The sequence below is a fragment of the Agelaius phoeniceus genome, chromosome 3 (genome assembly GCF_051311805.1).
Source record: "Agelaius phoeniceus isolate bAgePho1 chromosome 3, bAgePho1.hap1, whole genome shotgun sequence".
NCBI classification, from domain to species: domain Eukaryota; kingdom Metazoa; phylum Chordata; class Aves; order Passeriformes; family Icteridae; genus Agelaius; species Agelaius phoeniceus.
This window is the reverse complement of record NC_135267.1, coordinates 18,017,642-18,037,607: the sequence shown is the minus strand read 5'-3', so window position 1 is coordinate 18,037,607 and position 19,966 is coordinate 18,017,642. Positions and strand designations below refer to the sequence as shown.

Below are 19,966 nucleotides of genomic sequence, written 5' to 3'. Positions count from 1 at the left end.
TAGCAATCCCGGAGAGCATTTGTTACCATCTATGAGTCAGGGTAGAGGTAGAGTGGTGGCCATTTCTCTCATTCAGTGATATCTAAAGCCAGCTGGATGGCTTTCAGCTCTGTGACCTGACTGGATCCACCTTGTACCCCAATAGCTTCTAAGACTCACCATGCAGGACTCCACAAAGCAGTTTTTAGGTCTCGATTTGTCCCTAATGGTATAACAGGAACCGTCAGTGAAGAGAGCATGTTGCTTTTCATTTTCAAGCATCTGATTATATGGTGGGGTCTCCTCAGCACTTGTCACTTGTTCCTCATTCTCTTCTGGTGGTAGTATAAAATTTTCATTTCCAGGTCAATTTGTGATGATCTCCAAGAGCCCTGGGTGACTGGGAATCCCTACTTGTGCTCACTGGATCCACTCTCTCCACAGGGAATGATGGCATGATGTGTATAAGGACTTTTCCCTGACAGTTGAAGTGCCAGGAGAAGCTTTGCTTTCATGCCAATCACTTCTGAAGCAGCTCAAATTCCTTCATAAGGTGATAAGAACTCTTTTTCAGTTGGGGTTTAACAGGGCTCATATTCTTTGTATCCCAAACTCCACTATCCCAGTGGCTGTCCTCAAGTCTCTCTGGGTACTTTTTGCTAGAGGTCCTTCCTTTGAAAGGACTCCTTCTCCCCTTCCCTGCTGTAGAGTGCCTTCCATCACATCATGTTCTGACTCTCCCAAGGGCAACTTCATGGGCAATCTCTTGTTTAATTTGTTCATAAGCTTGTTGTTTTTTGGGACCCCTCTTGAAGTAATTTCTCTTCTGTTTCATAAGGTAGAGAAGGCTTACAATCTGTCTGTTCTCTGGGATATACATTCTCCAAAACCCCATAGTACCTAGGAAAGCTTGTGTTTCCTTCTTGCGGTTGGTGGGAGCATAGCTGTTATTTTGTTAACTACATCCATTGGAATCTGATGACATCCACCTTGTCATTTTGCTGCTAAAAACTAAATTTTCTGGTCAGATCCCTTAACCTTACTTTTTTTTTTTTTTTTTTTTAATGACAGAACAGCTTTTGGGAGGATCAGGATTATCTTCTGTCTTATCTCAAAAAAAGAATTTCCTTTCTCTGCTGTGTTCCCTCATACAATGATGTCATCTACATAATGAAAGTGTTTCAGAGCCTCCCCTTTTCCCAGTGCAGTCTGGATCAGTCCATGGCAAACAGTGGGGCTGTATTTCCATCCCTGGAGCAGTCGGCTCCAGGTGTACTGCACCCTCAGCTCCAGGTAAAGTCAAACTGTAGCCTTCACTCTGCTGATAGAGGAATGGAGAAGAATGAATTGTCAATGTGCATGGTGTCAAAGTCCAAGACTTTGCTGTCTTGAACTCTGGTTCATGCTGAGGTTCTAGCATGCCCAGCACAGCAGCACTCAGCAATCGTGTTACTTCTTTCAGGTCACAATAGTCCACTGTCAATCTCCACTCTCCAATGGACTTAAGCACTGGCCATATCAGACTATAAAGGGTGAACGAGTCTTGCTGACCACTCCTATGTCCCTATAACCATGACAAACTTCAGCTATTAAATATTTTTTCTACAACTACCTTGAACTTTTCTGTTCTGATATTGTATTTTAAAAAATATATGCAATAACTAGTCGCATTTCTGATATGCCAGATTTTAACTCCCACCTTTCAAAATGCAGTCTTGCACCTTTAATGTCCTTAATGCCTCCCTTATTGTCCATTCATCATAGTCTAGAAAGAAAGTTTTGGATGAAAATATTTTGATAGTAGACTGACACAATAATTCTACTTAAATAATTTTTTTTCTTTCATATCAGATGTGACCTATGTTTTACAATCTATTGTTAAAATTCAAAAATGGTATTCTGGAAAGATTTATTAGAGTAAACTCAGAAGATTTTTTTGTTGATAGTCTAAGATATACCATGGTGCTCTTAAATAGCACAGAGACAAAACTCATACCCAAAGAAACCAGTAATCTTGTCCTGTTGTTCAGCTATCTGACTTGAACTTGTTTCTCATAGGAAATTTTTTTCCTGCTCTAAAATATTCTATTAACTTCTGAGTGCTTGCTACAAAATCCCTATAATTTCCGAGGGTTTTTTTTGTTAGTTTTTTTTTTTTTTTTGAGGTAGCAAAAAAATATCCATGAAGTTAAACTACCTAAAGAATAACAACAAGGCATCTGAGCAGCATCCATCATTTCCAAGTCAGTTGTACGTAATTTAAAATTGTCAGATTTGCAGCACAAATCAGCCCAACAGATACTGGATGCCGAGAATAGTCAACATACACAAGATACAATTTTTAAAATTATTTCTGTATCATTCAAAGCTGTCAAGCTGTTTGCATAATCAGAAATAAGATTTTGGCATTGCCTTATGGAGCTTTATTCTGAAATACAGAGTCTAAGTCCACTTGTTAGAGATTCAGAGCATTATAAGACCCTAGTTAAAATTGCAATCAATAGTTTTATCCTCATGCCTATTGTGCCTTGTAGCTTAGATCCTCATTTACTGTTTTGATCTTGGACAAAACATCAGTCTTTGGGGTTGAAGGTACACTAAAAACAGATAGACTCCTTTTACTTGCAGTTCCTTTAGACTTCTGTAGTGATCATGAGGATGTTGGCAATCTGTTATCACTATATTTTCTGTATATCTGCTTTTGATCAGTACTTAAATGTGTTTTTGGGAAATGGAATTGCCTACTAAAACCAGGTAAAGATAATCCATATGAAAAAAACCCATACAAACAAACAAACAAGAAAACCCTAGCCCAAGACAAAAAACTAAACCCCAACAACAAATCCTCTGAACAAGAACAATGGGATTTATCCTCAAGAATTCTTATGTCTACATTCAAGAAGTAATCTTCATCTCTGTTTGGTTGTTCCCATTGCTCCTGTTTTGGGATGAAAATACTAAAAGTAGGTAGGTCTCTGATGCTTATTAAATTTTCAAAAAATGTCAACAAAAATCCTGTTTCTTTTTACATAAGAAGAATTAAACATCTGGAGACTATTTCTTTGCTCAAATTCCAGGACATATTTTTGCCTGCACTCATCCCAAAGGTCTTTTCTCAGGATATTATTCAATCCACATGTGTTCTTATCCAGCCTATCAATGTGTATCCTTTGTTCTTATGTCATTATTTTTACCAACAGGGACAGTTTCAGCAGATAGCATTCAGCATTTCAAAGCTAACCATGGTTTCCATAGGCTTTCCCATCTGGTTTTAGCCTCAGTGACAGGCAGTCAGTACTCTCACCAGTTTCAATATATAAAACCCAGCTTCAAGCATCAAAGATAGAAAATACACTTATATATGCAGGTTGCTTTCTATGAGGAAAATATTAACAAGAACATATGATAAAAGGTCATATGTTTTGCAGAACAAGAGGGATAATGTCAAAATAAATAATTGCAGTCTTCTAGTTTAAGAGATACAGTCAAACTTCAGGTAATTGCAGTCAGTTGAGAGACAAATTACAACCATTTCCTGAAAACACAAATTTTCTTGCACAGATAAGAAAGTATAGGAAGAGGAAATGCGGTTTTCTTTCTGAAAACAGGCTTCAGGAACAGTTGTAATATAAACTCTTTACCAATTTTACTTAGAAACAAATTATTAGGGAGGAGCATGGCTAGAAACCCATAAAAAGAACAGAGATGTTTTATGAAGTCCAGTTAGTAAGCAGCTATTAATCAGCTGTCCCTACAGGAGCAATCTAAGCCTATTTCTCAATTCAGTCTGTCTTCTAGTGAGATATTTTTCTGAACAATGTTGAACAACCTTTCCTAAATCAGGTTCCACACTGTTGTAGCAACATATAAAGTAGCAAGAAGTGACAAGAATGGAATGATCCTTTCAATAGCATACAAATTCAGAACTAGCTGCTCCTTTAATCTGGTGTTTTAGATGATTCAACTTTCAAGTGGAATTTAATTCAAAATTTAATTCTAGTGCTTAGGTCTTACATAAATATTAAATAAATTCTGAACATAGTATGGCCAGCAGCATTCAACAGTTATCTTTGTTGTGGTTTTTCTTTCTTTAGTTTTTATAATTACTGACATAAAGTCATAATATGAAAAATAATAAATTTTAAAGGAAATAATAATAATAATAATAATAATAATAGCAATAATCCACCCTATAACAACAGCAACAATAATAACCCCAAACTAACCCCTCTACCACCAAAAATTATTTATATTTTAGGTCCCTATTTGATACCTTATCCTCTTTTATTTTGTTCAACAATGCATACGTGGTAACACAATCTGGAAGACCCTAACAGTAGTAATGCACTCAAGAAGACCATCATAATCCTAATGTGGTCTGTATAAATTGAACTTGATCCAAAGTTGCACTGTAAGAAATTGCTGATCTCAAGCTCTTAACTGAGACCTAAAACACTGGAGAACAGAAGTAACTGAAACTTCAATTTCAAAGAATTCTAATTAGGAAAGGAAAATTTTTCTTTTCTTGGTAAATTGGAAACCTATTGCTCTTGATGTGATGTCCTTGAATCTTCTTTCTCTACACGTATAAATATGTAGGGTGAAAAACACCATATACACCAGAACTGTTCATGAATTGTAGCTTACAAAGGAGAAGTTGGAGAAAGCACTGCCTTTGAGAGGGAGCTAAACAGAACAAATGCATTTTCCTACCTAATTTTATTTTGAGACTCACCAGTACTACAGTGTCATCTCTGTAAGACTCAGAAGATTTCTTGCTCTTTCTCTTTACTTCAGAAGAGTGTCTGAAAGTAGCTCCAGTCCTTTTTCTTGCAACAGGTGAACTGTTTCTTTTGCTAGTGATGGGAATCGTCAAAAAATGTCATTGTTATACCATGAATTTGAACTGTAACGTGTTGCAGTGTGTCGCCATTTCCTGTCTCACCTATCCCATCCCCCTCCAGGATGCCAACCTTTCCTCCTCCCCCTGTGCCCTCCTGCCTGGCACCTTCCAGCAAGGCGTCGTGTGATTGGCAGATGCCCCCCAGGTCTGGGCTCATTGGTTTGTCCCAGCGTCCCCATCCCCTGACCCTTCCCCTGCTCACACCTGGTGACCCTCACCTGTCCGTCCCCTCCCCCTGTCCCCGGGGCTTAAAAAGGACACGAGACCATGCGGTCGGGGTCTCTGCTGTGGCCTCTGCCGTGGTTCTGTCTCTGCTGTCTGTCTGGAGCTGTTGCCAGAGTCAGAAATCTACCATGCTACAATAAACTCTGGATCTAAGCTACACGGCAGAACTCGCTCCTTTTCTCTTCACCATCTGAACCTTTTCTACCAAAGGTAAACTGAGTTCCTATTTTGCCTGGACTTGTTCTGAGTGCCCAGCTGCAGCACCCAGCCAGCCAAAGGCATCTCTGGGGTGAAAAACGCCACAGCTGCCACCTTTGGTCCAACAGCAAAGCCAGACGAAGCCAGGCAGGACACACCCCGAAAGCATTTGGGGATTAATACTTAATAGTAACGATCCATCCTGAAGAAAACAATTTATGCTTTTGACTAAGAGGGAGAACAAAGAGGGATTCAAATGTTCCTAGAGGCAAACTCAGTGATTCAGAAGTCAAAAGGAAGGCTGTGACTGGAGATGGGTACATTTTGGAATGCACCTGTTTGTGCATTTAGGTATGTGAGGATTCACAGATGTTTAAACATACTTGTTTCCTTTGCATGTCCAGTAATAACAAATGACCTTGTGTCAGTGAAAGAGAATTTAATAATTTCTACCCTCAACGACCTATTCTTTTTCCTGCACCTGTGCCACATATATGAATCTATTGTTTCATAGTATTCGATGCTGGAGGAAAATGCATTTGTTATTATTAGTTATTATGTTCAGTCTTTTCTGTTCAAATCACAGATATTAATCTAACATTATTAACTTAATCATTGTAGATTTTTCCTTACATTGACCCACATTCTTAATCCTGTTTTAGGATCTTAATCTGATGGTGGTACCTGCTTTTACAATAAAAATATGGGCACAGTGAGATACAGAACACAGAAAGCATGCAGGCAAAGGAAAATAATAGAGGAAAATTAAGAAACCATGACAAAGTTTTTCAAATTAGAACATACAGAGTTAATAAATGCCTTGAGACATTCTCAAGAAATAGCAATCATATTTCATTTTATTTCACATCAGTGAGGGAGACCAAGCCTGGAAGTGGAACACACACATTTTGTCAGACAAGCACATCTGATATCTTGACTAAGAACATAAACAAATTTTTCACCATTTAGCAGTTGCTGCTAGACATATAGTATACATAGTCTCTGTGGTTTACAGACTTTTTTTTTTCACATTATTTGTCTTTAAACAGAACGTTTCCCTCCTATCAACTTCTTTCCTTTACAAGAAATTCTATTTGGATTTCTAGGAATCCAGAAGAGGTTATACCAATTTCTATTTTTGCAGTGGGTGTCAAAGACTTTGCAACAATCTCTTTTGTTATTATCACATTGCATAAAGCCTTGAAAAAATATATTGAGCATCTGCCTGTTAATTCTGTAGAGTCAATGGCAAACTGAAAATCTAGAAAAATATCACCTGAACTGAAAGAAAATCAGTATGTGAGCTGTGATGAGCTATGATCAAGAATAATTAAGGCAGTCTGTGACAGACCCCCATAACAGAAAAAGTTAAGTTATAAAGTCTTCCTTATACTTCATACGATAATACAAAAAATGTGTTCAATTTTACATACACATTTTCTATTTTCTAAAATAGAAAACCCCACAGAAATTCTCCAAAGCCAAGAAAATAGACCACAGTGCAATGAGCTATGAAATGGCTTTTGCAGATGAAAGAAAATTATGCTAAAAATGGTGTTTAGAAATCCAGACTTTAATTTATCGTTTCCCATCCAAACACAGGGTTTGGACAGATGTGTTGAGGCAGAATTAAGTTTGGCATTTGAAGAAGATAAGCATCTTGTTTATAGTAGTAATAAAGAAGAAGTTAACAGATAAGAAAATTCTGTTACTGTGGAAGGAATGAGATGTCCTAAATGGTCCTTATAACAACTAAATTATTATTTACCAGGTGAACCTTTGAAGTCATAAATGATCATATGTCTTAGCCATGGTAATTTCCTATAAAACAAAAGAAAACTAAAACCAAAACAGAAATCCTGAATTTTTATGTTGCAGATAACACCTTATGTGAGAAAAAGTTTAATGATATGCTTGGGGAGGTGGAATAAGCTGTTATCAGCACTTGTTAATGGACAAAACCTGTATAACATGAAAGATTTATCTTAAGCCAGAGGAAGACATGACTATAATATAAAAATCTGGGGCTTTTTATTTCCTTTTAAATAATCTGTTTAGACATTTGTGGAAAGTCCGCAAGAGTATGTGTTTTAAGATATCTAGTAGTCAGTAATATATAAGTCAGCTTAATATATAAAGCTGTTCATAGATTTTTTTACTTAAATGATCTTTTGCTTGAAGGCAAAGGTTTTCTTCTTATTTTTGAGGAAAATAGCAAAACCTGGAACAGTGATATAAAATATGAGAATTTCAGATAGTTTTCACAAACAAGAACTGAACACATCTCCCCTAACTCTATAAAATATTTCCCTCAGATTATTTGATTTTCAGAAGTTTTTTTTCTTTTAGCACTGGAAAAATGGCAAGGTCCTGTGGAATTTTTGGTAGAGCTGATTTCTTTAGTCTTGTCTTTGAGTGAATCTTTCTGAACATAATTTAGTAGATTATGATTTTAAATCTCAAAGGCAAGCATAGGGAGCTTCTGCATAAATAAAATTGAACTAAGAATTTTCTGGTTTTCATATGAAGACGTCTGAAAGTCTCTGAAGCCTTTACAAGAGATATATTTAATTCAGGCACTGAGTGCTTATTTGAATGCTTAAAAAGAGGTTATAAATAAGCTTAAGTGTTTAGTGGTATACATTTTCCTTAAAAAATATTTTTTTAAAAGTGTTTTATTGACTTCAGTAAGTGTGAAATGATTGAAGCTATAATGAACAGTTTATGCTTGAGCGTACAAGGACCCTAGGTATTTATAAATGACAGGTCCACAGAATACCTATGAATGAAAATGACCCCAGGTAACTGAAAACTGCTTTTGCAGCAGGTATGTACACTGCCAAATAATGAAATGAGACTCACAGAGGACTCTCAAGATATTTGACATGAAGTAATTTATGATTTCTGGTGGAGTAAAGAAAGTGACATTCAGATTTCCTACAGATCTGTTACCAGCTGCAACAAAACTTGTATCTAAAGTGAGGCAATAGAGTGCTATCGTTAATGTGTAACATATAATATGTTATACCAGGACAACATGGTGTGTTAAATTAGGTATGTACTGCAATGAGAGTATTAGGCTGTCTCCTAGGTTCATAAGTTTGTTTGACACAGAGCGTGATACCATATAGCACAAACCTTTTTTTCTACTATAAATATTCAGACACACTGATAAGTAGTCATGACTCATTCATGTGACCTGGTATCAGATGGATTGTTTTTCAGAGACTGTATTATATATGTGTGCTCAACCTGTCAGCCTGCTAGGCAGAATCACTGCCATGAGAATGATTACACTTTCTTTAATAACTCAGCATTGTAACATTGTCCAAAGGCAGAAAAAATTTTCTTCTCTCCCAAAAAAATAGCTCTGAACACAATATAGAAACTAAAAAGCCTTCCCTTTAGGCTTCATCTATCTAGATTTCTCTACTCTTTTCCCATTATGAGAATTCTTTCATACTTTCTCTTTTTTAGACTGAACATAGTGCTGATTGTCACTCTCACTGAACTCCTCGCTGTGACCATGTAGCAGCAGAGATTGCAGGCAGTGATCTCAGCTAAATGAAGACCAATGCCAAAATTCAGGCTATACAACTCAGGTTAGTATGCTGGCAGAAGAGCTACAAGTTGAAAGTCTGAGCCCACAGAGAACTGCAGGGAATTCCCTGAGAATCAAATAGTTGTATACAGCTGGATCAAGGATGCAGCCATAATGAGAGAATGCAGCCACTGAGTTCTACACTTACACGCTTCTTTTTCTTTTTTTTTTTCTTTTCGCTTTTGCCTTTTTTTTCTTTTCCCAAAGAGAAAGATTTTTCATTTAAAATTAATTTAAATTCTCTAATCACAAGCTATTCAATACCCCAATGTTGGGGCGGCCAAAATCTCAGATTTTTTTTTTTCTAAGTGTTATATAAGTGCATGATGAAGAATGTGCCATGAACAGAAACATATGGCCTTTCTAATACGAAAGCTGCTGCTGGTCCTTTCAGCAGCTTGCAGTTTACTTACTGCTCCAGAGCCCAGCTGTTCACAGACTGGTCAATGGGAAATGATTTTGGGGTCCTTCTAATCTCTTTCAGGGACCCCAAAGTATTCAGTCACCAGATCACTTCCGTGCTGGCCTCATCACTCAGGCTTCTTTGTTTGGGCAGTATGACGAGTAGAAAATGCAGCAGAATCAGGTGAAACCAATCCAACCCCCTTCCTGCTGACCAGGCAGCCACCCATTACAGAATAGGCACAGAGGAGTTCAAGTCATCTAGTGCTCTCCATATATTAGACAGGGTTATTTTTATTGTGCTTATTTATTATTAACCTTCCACCTGGCATTTATAGGACATTTATGCTCTCTAAGTGGTTGCACTTGCTAATCAGCTATTACAGCTGCCAGGATGCAGCAATAGCAGGCAGCTCCTGCCAGGGTAGGTGATGGGGTGGCAGCCAGTGGCAGCAGTGCAGGGGACACATGGGATGGGCACAGGGAAGGAGGTCTGCAATGATCAGCTGTGGGAGGTTAAGATATCGCGCTGTTACGGTGGGGCGGAACCCCTCCCCTTCTCTGTTACCTCACCGTTAGCCCCTGTTATAAATTACCCTGTTCAGCTGTTAATGAACGCCAGTTACCGTCCACCACACCGGCGAGTGCGTGCGCTTGGTCCGTGTGGCAAAGGTGCTGCCACCGAGCCGTTCTCGGCCCGGGATGCCACGCCCCAAGCAGCGGCAGCAACCAGCCAAGAGACCAAAACATCAGGTAGATCCATAGTAATGAGGTAAGTCCAACATCAAGCTAAAAAGTCACAAAGTCATCTGCAAGCTGGGCTCTGGGTCAGAGTCAAGGAGGCACAGGACTGGGATGCCAGAGAAATATCAAGAGTGGGAGCCTAAGGTTAAAAGCCTCTCCCAGGTGCAGTGAGTTAAGTCACTGGTGGGGTTTCTCACAGCCAGAGAGAAGCATCATCAAAGTTTTCACTGAGTTCAAGCAGCTAAACCCTGGGGGCTGTAGGGGAGGCACACAGAGCCCTGAAAACATTTAATGCTTTCAAGACCTGGATATGAGAGAGCATTAAAGCAGATCAGATATAAGTAGGTCAACCATGCTTGGCTCCTTTTTGCTAGTTGTACATGTGCCTTGTATTTGGCAGGCCACTGAGCTGGAGCCTCCCTCTTTTCTTTTTACTCCACTAACAGCTACACCTAAACTTGTTTGCAGGCTCACAGTAGTGTTCTTTACACATACTGCTGTCATTGCTGATAAGTCACTTAAGACTCACATCCATCACCTGTAAAAGTGTTTTTTCTTCCTTCCATGACAAAATGTAAGTCAGTGTTTCTTCAGAAAACAGAAATAGACAGGTAAGTGAAAGGAATGGGTATATGCATGTGCATGCATGTTTGTGGCTATGTGCACTTGTGCATATCTGTTTCCAATTACTTTAAACTCCCCAGTAAAGTCTTATATCTGAGAAATTCAACTTTCATAAGAGTGTAAGCTGTGTTGGTACCCCTAAGTTATTGTGCTGACATCACAATCTTTGTCATATACACAATTTTACAGATTATAATTAATGGTAGTACTTATTCTTAATTTTGAAGTTATTTGATGTATGTTTTTAAGTCTTTCAGAAGAATTCTCTCACTTTCTTTTCTTTTTTTATTTTTGGAAGGAAACAAAGAACTACCTTAGACTGGATTTCTGTAGCGTTCTCCAGGGTCCATGGGGTCTTCACCTCCATGGGGTCACCTGTAGCCTGTTGCAATGCAGGGAGGCAGCAAGGGCAATGTCTGATGATATGAGCCCATGGTAAAAGAGGAATGTGGAACTGGGGACTGAAGATTTGCCTGTTCCCTCTTTGACTTCTGATTACATTCCCATATTTAATTTCTTATCAAGGCTGGACACAAACCCCATGATGGAAGAAGAAAGAAGACTGAGGGTAGACAGGATATTTCTACATCTACTGAGCAAAGCATCATGGAGTAACAGTCCACATAATCTGAAGAAACTGATGTATATTTTGTTTTTACTTTCCCTTAGATACCACAATTAAAAGGTGTACTACTCTCCTTTGTTTATACCTTGCTTGCTTCTTCATTCAGATTGTATTGGGAAATTTAAATGAAAAAAATACTATCAAAGACACTTAATGCTTATTTATAACTCTAGTAAAGGTCATAAACTCTGGACTTTGGTTTGGGCTTTTCTTTTTTGTTTTTTTTACCCTGTTATGTTTGGATATATAAAAGAATGACTGGAATCTTTTATAAATATTGACATAAAGTAGATGGGGGGGATGCACAGATAGATATTGTTTCATAATTAGTTTGAATGTTTACAACATAGCCAAATAAATGAGGAAAAATATCTCAGAGGAAAACCTGAGCAAAATAAATTATTCTATAAGAAGATAGAATCAAATTATCAGTGGATTTGGGAACATCTCTTTAGACAGGGATGAGATTGGAGAAGAGAGAAGAAATTTCAAGTGTATGGATTACAAAAGGCCCAGAACTATACTAAAGTTTGTGGACAAATAGAGGTTGACATATGACAGAAAATCAAGAACAATTTTTAAGGGTAGCTCATTCAAGATGATCTTCTAAACCAAATGTTAGGGAGAAGCTGAGAAAAGAAAGGGTGAATCTGAAGACTAAATCTCTTTTTACATCTGTGCGCAGTAAAGATAGAAACTGGAGCTCAGGCAAAAATCATATCTCCATCAGTGTTTTTGACCTTCCTGAGGACTTAGAAATGGTTTACATGGTTTGCTTTGCCAAGGGTTCTCCCAATATGTAACTTTCTTAAAAAGGCCCATTTGAGCAACATTCTATTTTATAGGACCCAAAGCAGTGAGATAAAGTGAACTAAATCATGAATCAGAAATTCTACTATGTTTTTGCACTTAACATCTTATCTATTCTCAGCAATCACAGAACATCCAATTTTAAAAATACGTTTCTCTACCACTACTATGCTAATTATCCTTTTTTCTTGAAGTACCTTGAATAACATACTTAGCTTAATTTTTGTTCCTTGTGTAATCTTGTAAGCTAAAATTCTTAAGAACAAATAAATCCATAACCATACATTAACCTTACCTTTTTAAAGAGCGAGATCTACTACATAGAGGAGCCTCTGGGCTAAAATAAGGGCAGCTTCTGACCATAGAGATCCTGAAATATTACAAACCATATTAAAAAGGAACTGCAATCTAATTGATGTGGTCTATAATTGAAGAGCAGTTATGTATCAGTGGATAAATGAAACTTAACAAATAATCAAGCAAACAATTCATGAGAAAAAAAAAATCCATTTGTGTTGCTTGGAAGTGTAAATCTCTGATGATAATGGCTTGTGTTACAGAAGGTCCAAGATGTCAGGATGAGGAGAATCTGTTTCCTGCAAACATGCCCAGGGATAGCTTATTATCCCAAGAGATCAGTCAGAGTTTGAATCTCTAGAGACTGAAATTTTAGGTTAAATATTTACTCTGTGTGGTCCTTTCTTTACTACTGCTGACATTGGATAACATGGTACATTAACAATTCCTGTGGCAGCAGCAAGAGCTTTTGGACATAAGGATGAAATTTACTGTACTATACTGTCAGGTTCCAAATCTAAAAACGCCTCTCAATAATGTTGCTTTTTAAGAAGGAATGGTTGGGTGTAAAAAAAGTGGTTGAAAGGGACTCACTGTTATCTTTCATGTTCCTGTATACACTACAAATTACATATGCAATATAGTACTACAAACATCTCTCAAATGAAAAAAAATGGAATACTGTGGAGGACTTCATTTGATCTCACAAACACAAACTTCAGCCATCATCTAGAGCACAGGAAAAAAGTTCGAATGGAGTTTAGCAGATACAAGAATAGTTTGTCAGAACACTGGCAACTGGATGTTTAGAGAATTTTCCCAAGAGCTAAGGTAGGTTTAGACAAAAAAAAAACTCTTTCTGCATCTTTTATGAAGAAATTTCATCCACTAATACAATATTTACTTACAAGGGAAATAAGCCAATCTTGTAGCTAGCAGCTATAAGGATACTCAAGTGAAAGCAATCCTTCTTTCCTGTAGCAGCCCTAAAAATTCCCTTTGACATTGATTGGACATGGCACCTTGCACAGTAAACAATGCTACAATTACTTATCTTTTCTTGAAAAAACAAACCCAAACCCCTATGGTATTTTTAAGGTAACCTTAGGCCCAGTCTGGTTACACTGGGCCACTATTTTGTGGGGCAGACTTCATTTATCAATATTTGAAGGCTGCAGCAGAGGAAACAACCTGATCATGAAAATTTAGACAATTTGGAAAGAATGGGTTTAAGAAAGGGAGGTATTGATTCCTTTCCTGACTTCCAGAAGCTTTCAAAAAAATGAAACAGAAGAATTTTGCAACCAGTAATAGATATATCTTCTATAAGATTTTGACATTTTTTGGACAATGCATTAAAGAATAGCCTGTCACTGCTGCATGGAACTTTGAAACAAAAGCATATAATTATTGCTGCTTTAATTACATTGCCTATTAAGCTTGGCCATTTCAGGGCTTACTAAAAGCCCTGAATCTGGTGGTGTGGGGGAAAATTGTTTTACACATACCTAAATTTTAGTCTGTTAAGAGCTTAAGTGATGCATCAGCTTCATCTGAACATAATTTTCTTTGAAGCCAAATCTTGAATCCCTGCTGATAGAATCTGAGAGAGAAGTTTAGTCCTTGAGACTATGAGTGGTGAGAAAGGCACAAAGGTGAAAAAAGACATGGCAGAAAATCACAGCATCAAAGACAGAGGGTCTGTCACAAAGGATGAGGGTGAGTAGTTGAGAGAAGCAGTCAAGCATTGAGAATAATCAGTGAACAGCTGGAAAGGCCAAGAGGGACCCTGGAAGTCAGGGAGTATTAGAGAGGTTTCAGTGTGTCAAAGCCCAGGATACTGCTTCTTGGGATTCACAGAAAAAAAAGCCGTAAGTCAAGATTTTCTTAAATGATTTATAGCTTTAGGGGAGTTTTACTCTCCAAAAATCTCAGAAATCCAGATTTCCCACTGGTGCATCTTCTGGATTTTTTTGAATTTGGACCTAAATGTTGTGCCAATCTGTCCTACGGGAACTATTTCAAAAATGCTTCTGGGTCTGCAGACAAATGATTAGTTTTCTGGGTGAGTACAGAAACACTGTTACTGCAATGTCAGGGAGTAGCACCTGCAGGGTGTTCATCCTGAACAGCTGTTCATGCTTGGTGAATACCCTACAGTGAGAAGCACTCCCCAGCTCCCACAAAGCACACCCACAGCATAAAATTGCACAGTATTTAAGTGGCAATTATATGTCCTCATGCTGTATCCCAGCACTGGTGAAGTTTTGTACACTGCATGACTTTATCTCTGTGATAAGCAGATACAGCTTTTTAGTTTTCCAGGCTTCAGAGCCAGTAGGAACAGGCTCATGGACTTCCCAGGCAGTTTCCCACTCTTGCCACAGCAGAATGTACTTTCACCACGACAGCACTAAGAGTGCAACTATAACACCCACCATTTCTGTGGTTCTTAATTTAGAAAAACGTTTTATTCCTCCTCAGCCAAAATTCAATTTTTGTTGGAGATTGGCATTACAGTGCTGCAGAAGTCCTCCTAGGAAGCAAAAGATTCAGTAAAAGATGGCACTAGCTACTCATACCTTCTACCTCCAAGCCTTAGGTTTTGAGGTTCATCATTCATAATGAATGAGTTTAGTGAGATGCATACACTTTTCTCTCTAGAAAGTGAAACCAGGAAATATTGATAGAATTGACTCAACTTTAGTGACTAGTGGGAAAATTATTCATAAATGCTCTTCTAAGGTTTTCCTTCATAAATTTTCCAGGAAAAAAAGTATTTGCTATAAATGAATTTTATGTTCTTACAGCTTATTCTGCAAAAAACCATTTCTAGCATCAGTTCTGAAATTCTGAATATTGTTAATAAATATTGATTCCAATAGAAATATTTTTTTCTTCAATCAGACAGTCACTTAATGTTTTTAATCTATTAAATGCAGGCTGTGGAAATTTTATATCAGCTCATATATTTGTACTTTTTTTTTACTTCTGTTTCATTCTCCAGTTTATAGGACTGTACACTCTTTGGACTGAATCTCCTTATGCCTTTCTGCCACAATTACCATAACTGAAATGTCTGAGCATGGCCTTTGAACAATAATGAAAGAATATTTGCAAAAAGCAAAGAGGGAAATAAACCCAGTCTTGCAACATGCTTTATAATATGTTAATTGGTGGCAACTGAAGATTAGGCTGTCCCACTTATTTTCTGAACAAGTTCCTGCTTGTGTCAAAAAATTGTTCTCCCCTTGTCTATTAGAGAAAATAGAATTGCCCTCTCTGGCCCCAGTCTTGCAGACAGCTATATCTTCCACTAACAGTTCCATTAACTTCATTTAAACTACCTGAGCGAACTGACTTAGTTGGGTATGTAAGTGACTGGGAAATTGAAACCTTTGTCCTTAGGCAGTTTCTGGATGATTTTTCTGTCTAGATTTTTCTTCTCTCCAAACCATCAGTCATTACTGGATCATGCAGCTATTTAACAAAATGGTTTGCATAGCTCATTCTCCAGTCTGTCTAATTTGATGTTGTCACTGCTAATTATTTCTCATATTGTTAAACTTACTTTTGCTGATAGCTGCAGCCATTCTAGAAATGCAAATTATTTAAAAGCTGAGCTTTATGTAAAAAGTAGTAGGAAATAATTTCTTGGCCTTCTGGATAGAGAAAAAAAAATAGGAAAAACATGAAGATAATATCAGAGGACAATTAAAAATATTTGAAAATTGTCATTATCATTAAGTCTTATGTTTTTTGGCAATATTGTTAAAATAAAAAATTTATCTCATGGTTTCTTGGAATTTGAAGACTGATGAGGGAACTCTATAGGATTGAGGAGTGGACCCATGTAATCCTCATTAATTTTGACATGGCCAAATGCAAGGTTCTGCCTCTGGGCTGAGCAGCCCCCAGTATCAATACGAGCTGGGTGTTGAATGGATTGAGAGCATCCCCACAGAGGACTTGGGGATACTGGTGGATGAAAATCTGGCCAATAACTGATGCAGCCCTGACAGCCAGCTGTATCCTGGGCTACATCACAGGAAGTGAGACCAGTAGATTCAGGGTGTTGACTCTTCCTCTGAACTCAACTGAGGAATCCTCAGAAAAAGAATGACATAAACTTGTGAGAATGGGCCTAGATGAAGGCCACAAAAATTGCTAGAAGATTGGAATATAACTCCTATGAGGAAAGTCTCACAGCTGGGGTTGTTCAGCCTCCATCAGAGAAGGTTAAGGGGAAACCTTATCTTTAAATATATATTGGACAATCATAAGAAAGAATGAGGTTGTTTTTACCAAACACTGTAGTGACAGGACAAGTGGCAACAGTTTTAAATTGAAGGAGGATATATTTATATATGTTTAGATAGGAAGAAATTTTTTATGACAAAGTGAGGCACTGGAACATGTTGCCCAGGGAAGCTGTGGATGGCCCATCCCTGCAAGTGTTCACAGCCAGGTTGGATGGGGCATTGAACAGCCTGGTCTAGTGCCATAAGCTCCTGTCTATGACATAGGGGTTGGACCACATGATCTCTGAAAGGCCCTTCCAACCCAAAATGTTCTGTGATTCTGTCATATTGCAATTACTGAAATTATTGTACATAATTTATTAATCTCATTAAGAATTCCTCAGAACTTCTAGAAAATTTGCTAAGAAGAAACCCAATAGATCAAAATCAATCATTGAAACTATTTTTTGAAACAAAGATAATCTACTTATTTACTATTCTCAAACACATTTAAAGTTATGAATAAGATAACCATTTTCCTTACTCTGCCATCTACTTGTGCTCCACCTTCTGTATTCACAGAGCACGTGACCTGCTTTTGAAGGTCTGTATCCTCCACACAGGGATCAGCAGCACATGCTAGGGAAAGTTGCAACCAGGAGCACCTATTAGAATCAGGGAGAATGACCTGTTGCATTGGAGAGGAAGGATGGTCACATATTTTTTAACTGATTACTGAAAGCAGTATTGGATCTAGATATGTAGAAACTACAGTTTTTTTGATCAAGGGAGGACATATTTTTCTGAGCAAAAGCAGACATTTCCGTGTACGAACTAGTCATTTTAAAACTCCTATTATGTCAATGAAGAAAGAGCCAGCAGAAAAAAAAATAAAGGGAAAACTCATGTTATTCAAAAGCAGAGATTAAACTATTTTATCACAACTTTTTTGTTGTTGTTTGTTTGTTTGTTTACTAGCTGTGAAAGGCTTCTAACATGGCTAATTTTGAAATATGACCTTACAGTATGGACATATACAGTTAGATGAGAGAAATCTCATTCATAATGCCTTTGGAGAGAGAGAGAGAGGGGTAAGCAGTATTAGGAAGGTAAAAAAATTCACAAGAACTTGAGATCTTGGAATGGTAAATTGCCATCAAACTCTTCTTCCAATACCTGGTTTACATCTCTGATTATAAAATGGCTGTGTTCAAGAACTAGTACTGCGGTCTTGCTGATATATTGGTTTTGCTCTGTTAATGATTAAGCTAAGGAGAACAGAAGCTTTCTAATTTTGAAAGAATGTTTCTAATTGAAAGAGTGTTTCATATTGTAGTGTTGAGAAAGCTGCTCATCAGAAATGCTGTAAATCAGGAAAATATAGTAATTATTTCTGGTTGTACAAAATATACTGAAAAAGGTAATTTAAAAAGTAAAACAATCAATGGAATAGCATCAGTTAATCTACCCGTGATTTAGTCAATGGATGCTTAGTTTATTTATTTGTTGTATAATGTTGACTAGAAATAATTTTTTTCAAAAACTGTTGAAAAATTTTGGCATATTGGCACTTGGAATCTAGCAATGCTACTGTTAAAGTCTCAGCAAGCCAGTACTGTCAATTGCTTCTGGTTGTTCTGAGAATACCATTTGGATAACACAATCATAATTTTGTAAAATCCATAATGAGTCTACTCCCTTGCCAGATTTTCAGTTGTCCAGCTTTCAAAAAGCTTTCTTATGCAATTCTTTCCTGCCAATATGAAAACTGTAGACTAGTGGACTGTAAATATGAATTATAACAGAAAACTGTAAATATGAAATGAATACAAATATAGTGAATTGAATGTCAAAAGAAATCACTTGGTTCTATTGTAGTTGTATCAATCCATTTTACAGCAGAATTATTAAAACACAGGACTACTCCTAACCTTCTGCTCTCTTCTTTTTTAAAAAAATATCTAGTTGGAAGCCTGTCACTAGTGGTGCCTTCCAAGACTCAGTACCGGGTCCAGTATTGTTTGAATTATTTCTCAATGATTTGGATGAAGGAGCAGAGACCACCTCAGCAAGTTCACTGGTGATACAAATCTGAGAGGAGTGGCTGATACCCCAGAGGGCTGTGCAGACCTTCAGAAGGACCAGGACAGATTGGAGAGATGGGCAGAGAAGAACTGTCAGAAACTCAACAGAGGAAAGTGCAGGGTCCTGCATCTGGGGAGGAATAACCACATGCACCAGCACAGGCTGGTACTCTGTGGAGAAGGACCTGGTGGTCCTAGTGGACAACAAGATCTCCATGAGCCAGCAGTGTCCTTGTGGCCAAGAAGGCCAATGATGTCCTGGGGTGCATTAGGAGAACAATCAGCAGGTCTAGAGATGTGATCCTGCTTCTCTACTCAGCCCTAATGAGGCCACATCTGGAGTGCTGTGTCCAGTTCTGGGCTCCTCAGGGAGAGAGAGACCCGGAGCTCCTGGAGCAGGTCCAGGGGAGGGCAACAAAGATATTTACGGTATTGGAGCATCTCTCTTATGAAGAAAGATTGAGGGAACTGGGCCTGGTCAGCCTTGAGAAGAGATGCTAAAAGGGGACCTCATCACTGACTATCAGTATCTGAAGGGAGGGTATCAAGAGGAGGTTTCCAGGCTCTTCTTGGTGGTGCCAAACAATAGGTTGAGGCAAAGGGCAGGAACAGACGCACAGGAAGCTCCACCTGAGGAAGAACTTTACTGTGAGGGTGACTGAGGAGTGGAACAGATTGCTCAGAGAGGCTGTGGAGTCTTGCTTGTTGGAGATACTCAAGAACTGTCTGGACATAATCTGGTACTGTGTGCTCTGGGACGACCCTGCTTGAGCATGGAAGTTGGATCGCATGACCCACCGTGGTCCCTTTCAGCCTTACCAATTCTGTAATTTTGTGAATCTGTGATTCTGTGAATGTGACAAGATCTTTCATAAGTGTTCATTTCCACAGTAATTTTTAATATTCCAACATCAGTCATATTCAGTGACATTTAATATCAGATAAACATCACCAGGCTCTCAAGGGACCTATGTTCCGTGTCCGTGGTGCACTGAATCATGTCAAGAAGTCTCTGATATCTTATTACCACACACATTGCAGTTCATGGTGTTTTTCAGTGACCTGTTGCTAAACAAAGTTTTCAAGAACACTATGATTTTATGAATAGCATACCATTTCCCAAAAAGATGCACTTTGGACAGAGTATAATGTAGCTCCACATAAGTGTCTAGGTACAAATGCATAGAAAGTTTCAGATTATTTTCTCCTAAGTAAAGGGTAGACAGGTTCTGA

General features: G+C 38.0%; 1 long non-coding RNA gene across 2 annotated transcripts; it reads left to right on the top strand.

The window, feature by feature from the left end:
* The first annotated feature begins 1,063 nt into the window (after positions 1-1,063).
* Positions 1,064-11,562, top strand: LOC143693687 (uncharacterized). 2 transcript variants are annotated; one of them, XR_013181622.1, is made up of 4 exons: positions 1,064-1,272; positions 8,783-8,907; positions 10,521-10,663; positions 10,975-11,562. It is a non-coding gene; the product is annotated as an uncharacterized LOC143693687 (long non-coding RNA). The 2 variants fall into 2 exon arrangements; XR_013181621.1 differs by having other exon boundaries at positions 10,521-11,562.
* The last annotated feature ends 8,404 nt before the right edge of the window (positions 11,563-19,966 follow it).